The following is a 4,752-nucleotide window of genomic DNA, read 5'->3' on the forward strand; positions in this document are numbered from 1 at the left end:
TTAGGAAATAATATTTTCCATCCAATTAATTGACAATTGATTGGATTCTCCTTGGCATATCATTTCCAGAGTTCCAAACCTGCGGCTTGTCGTCAATATCCTTGAGACTTAGATTGATAGTCAAAGGAAAATCTAGGTCTTCAGATAATATTGTAAAATCATGTGATACGCATATTCTTTTCAAGTGATATAAGGAACCGCTTTTATTAGAATCGCATGAGTCTATAAAGGCTTCCCACCATTAGTTGATGCAGCTTTCAACTTCATCTTCCTAAGTATAATTAACACTGTATGAGCTATTCATCTTGTCACGGTATCTCCAAGTCTCTATGAACTTCTCATTCTCTAACTTGTTCACCTCCATTAAGGTATATTTTGTCATCATTAGTTTTTCATTTTATCCTTCAGGTTCTATTAGCGGTGATAAAACCTTTCTTTATAGTAGTTCATATGAGATAAGAGAATATATGCATTTATCAAATATCGATATAAACATATGGTTTTATCAACTTCAAATTATTATGGGAAGTTTTCCCAACATACTTTAAATTCTTTAAATTTGTCAAAAGTTTTTGATTTTTTTTCTTAAGAAATATACCCATATTTTTTTGGTAAAATTATCCATAAAATTTATCTTGTACCTTTTTTGTCTGAATGATTCGACCTTAGCAGGGCCAATAATGTATGTACGTACCTACTACAAAGGTTGTTTTGCTCCATTTGGCTTTTCCAACTAAAAAATACTCTCGATATTGTTTTCTAACAAGATATCTTTCGCATGGGTGGTTGGGATTGTCAATCAAATTCAAAGGCATTCTAGTCATTTCTTATCTAGACTAGTAATTTTAGTCTCCGAATATTTAGATTACCAGATTCTAGATGCCACAACCTGTTTGTATATTTCATCATTGCTTGAAAACTCAAAAAAGTCTTTGCCTGAGGAGTTAGAGGGAACATCTAGTTTTTTGTCATTTGCACCGTCGTAATTACATCTCTAATAATCCAAACTCCATTTTCAATGTTAACTTTGCGGCTTTTTCAAAAAGCTGTCCAACACTTAACAAAGTCCAAAAAACTCCTAGCATAAATTATATAATCGTTACGGTAAAATTAATACCATCTTTTGACATGACATTAATGTTACCTTAGCTCATTATGGATTTTTTTTACTGTAAAATTATATGTCCAACTGCGAGAATATCTCCTTTAGGCCAGTGATTACTGCAACTAGTATCAAGGTACTAGCTATTGGTATCCACGGTGCTTGAGTCATCCTTCTTGCATACGAGCACCATGCTTTTGTCAGCATCAATAGTATACATATGTTCTGGCTGCTTGTACGCCATCTTTGATTGCATTCGGATTTGTATTGTTTGATATACTTAAAACACTTGACTTTTGATTTGTCTCATGTTTTATATTTTCTGGGGGGATTTGAATTTCCACCTTTACCTCAGCCACCTTCGCAATCTCGGCCACCTTGATAGTCTCCTTAACTTGAATGAGCAACTTGACTTTGCAACGCTTCTCAGGATTTGAACCAATAGACTTTTTGATTCTTTTTTGCTTATGCAAGAACAATGAACCCATCAGCCCCTCCAACTATTGGTTGACACATTTTGCCCCTTTTCGATCGCCGAAATAACGCAGTCAAATCTTTCAGTCTACAACCCGCACATCATTGAGTTCTTCACCATTAAACCTTAATTGTTTAACAATGGTCTGCATATAATTAAAATATACTGAAATTGATGCAAAGCCGTTCCTGCTTAAAGACTTGAAATTATCTTGAAGTGTTTGAAGTTGCACCCCTTTGACGCGATCATCGCCTTTGTAGGATTTTTGCAAAATATCCCACGTTGCTTTTGTGCTCTCCTCGCTCGATAATTTTTCAAATATTGTTTTCTCCGGGGCTTGAAAGGTTGCATTCAATGCTTTCTGATCTTTCTTCCGGGACTTCACCAACAAATCTTTCTCCTCCTTTTTTAAAGCATCTAATGCTTTAGTATTGGCCACTTCGGTGTACCGTTTTTCATTAGATTTTACAAATCTGGCGATTTGAAAAGAACCTTCATCCGGACTAACTAGTTATAGAAATTCCTTCCATTCAACTTTAGAAGTTGCAATTGAATGGAATTGATGGATGTCATTGCTAGCTCCGATACCAAATATTGGAATCGAAAGCAATATAAACTTATGAAAATTTGGAGCAAGAGCACAAATATACAAAATGAAGAGAGAGAACTTCTTGTTGAAATGTTTTTTTTTAGGTTTCACTCATACAACTCTCAACTTTAATGCTTTATATAGAAGTTGAACACCTGCACATGATTTTGTCCTAAGCACAAATGTCAACGGACAACATACAATGTCAACAAAATAGCAACGACCCATCTAAAAGTCTTCAGCAGCTCCTTGAAAAAAAACTAGCCCTCCATCCAGGAATCAACAGCAAAGCTTCAACAACAATCAATCAAATTTATCATTTTTTAACACATACCAACCGAAAGTGGCACCTCAACATCACACTTCCATCACACAAGATGGCAATTTTCATTTATACACGATAAAGAAATCAAAAGTCCCGAAATAATTGTGATAAAAGAATTGAAGAATTGAACTAAATAATTGGTTTTCAAACCTAGTACTTGTAAAGTACAATAATTACAAAAAAATTGACGAAAAGTGTTGCGCATTAGGTGCAAAGAAAGGATGAATACTTACTAGAATTTGCCTATCTCTCGTATCCTTACAACTTACAAGTGGCAATCACCCTTTTTAGGAGGTAAGAATATCGTAATGATAGACTCGAAATGAGAAGTAAAGATGGCAAATCAAATTAATCGGCAAGCCAAAATTTCTACACTAACAAAAGACATACAAGTCATGAATGAGGTTGCCTGACAGGTGAGGCTTTAGGGAGCAACTGTTACTGCCCAACTTGCCCCTGGAAGCATAGAGGACTATTTAGACAAAAAAATAAATGGATAAGTGCACTGAATCCCTAAAACTTATCACGAAACTGCAATTAAGTCCTAAAACTGAATAAATTTCAAGATAAATCAATAAATGATAAAAGTTGAAATGAAATAAATGTTTAAGACTGATAATTAAAATTTATCTGAAGATACTTCATCCTCTTTCTCTATTTTTTGAATGGATTAATATCACAAAAAATCCTAAACTGGTAAACCTGGGACAAATTTACTCCAAACTAATTTTTTAATCACCAAAAATCCCAAACCGGTATACCTGCGACAAATTTACCCAAAACTAATTTTTTAACCACAAAAAATCCCAAACTGGTACACTTGTGATAAATTTACCCTCCGTTAAATTGGATTAATACCACGAAAAATCATAAATTGATAAATATGTGACAAATAGAGAAGTATAACATTAAACTGGTACACCCGTCAACTGCTATGTGTCATCCAACTCAGCAATTTGAAGGTAAAATTTAACGGAAACTAACAGAGGGTAAATTTGTCACAGGCGTACCAGTTTGGGGTTTTTTATGGTCAAAAAATTAGTTTGGGGTAAATTTGTCACAGGTATACAAGTTTGGGGTTTTTTGTGGTATTAACCATTTTTTAATTTAAGTTACTAGCATATAATTTCTTTAGTATTTAAATGTAAAGTTAAATTGTTTGTGCTTTGAAGACGATAATTAATGTGTCATTCCCCTTACTTATTGATATATAACTCTTTTTCATAAGTTAAGTTTATGAACTTAGACCAATGACATTTCAAGAATACGTGACATTCACGGTGGATTTTTATAAAAGTTTATGGATAATTTTTATACCCGGATTGGTTGTTTTAACAAAATCGGTCGTAGACACTTATAGAATGTTTCTTTTTTACCCGGTGCAGTGTGTAGTGCTGGGTTAAAGAAAAGGGGCGAGTATTCTCATCAGATGGTGCATGTTAAGAGATCTAGGATTGAGGTTGATCAAACTATATAAGGTCTAATTCGAGAAAAATAAAAGATCAAAGATATATTAGGACATCACATCATGAAGACTATTGATATCTGATTTTCAGCTAATAAGTCATATAGAAGAAAAATTCGAGATTAGAGTTCCTGATCATGATATGGCCTGTTTCTTGGTAAAAAAGAGTTATTTTAATGTTTTTCAAAGTTAGTTAAATTCCATAGCATTATGTCTAACTGAAACATTGATTTCACCAAAAATCCATGGAGGTATTTATAGTTGACTTTTTGGTCAATCCCTAATCAACGTTTTTCGAATATTAAAAAAATGAAAAATCATTTATTCAACTCCTTTAATGCTTAATTAGACTTCTAATTCACAATTTTACAAAAATCAATCGAGAATTGACTTTCAGCCATACCAAAATTTTCGATTTTCGATTGGCCAAATTCAAAATTCTTTGATTTCTAGCCATATTTTAGAATAATTTCCTTCATGACCTAAGGTCGTAGTGCATTCAATTTTCTAGTTAGTTTTGGGAATTTCAATCTGACGCGAATCAGTTAATTTTCGAGCGCCAATTATGGGTTCCGATCGACTCTTTATGAGTAATGTCAATTTAGCCCAATTTGAATCTTACTGAGCCAAAAAAACTCAATTTCAATATCAATTTTGGCAAAATCATAGCAACTTGGCGTAATTTGACCAAAATGACAAATCGTGACTAATGGGAACGGGCTGAGCAAACTAATTGATCCAACCCAAGCGTGGCCCATTTGAGCCAAAGCCCAATTTGGCTAATTAGGCCAAAAAA

This window comes from Syzygium oleosum, unplaced genomic scaffold (assembly GCF_021117445.2).
Source record: "Syzygium oleosum isolate NSW1041296 unplaced genomic scaffold, Sole_v2.1 Sole_v2.28, whole genome shotgun sequence".
In the NCBI taxonomy this organism is placed as follows: domain Eukaryota; kingdom Viridiplantae; phylum Streptophyta; class Magnoliopsida; order Myrtales; family Myrtaceae; genus Syzygium; species Syzygium oleosum.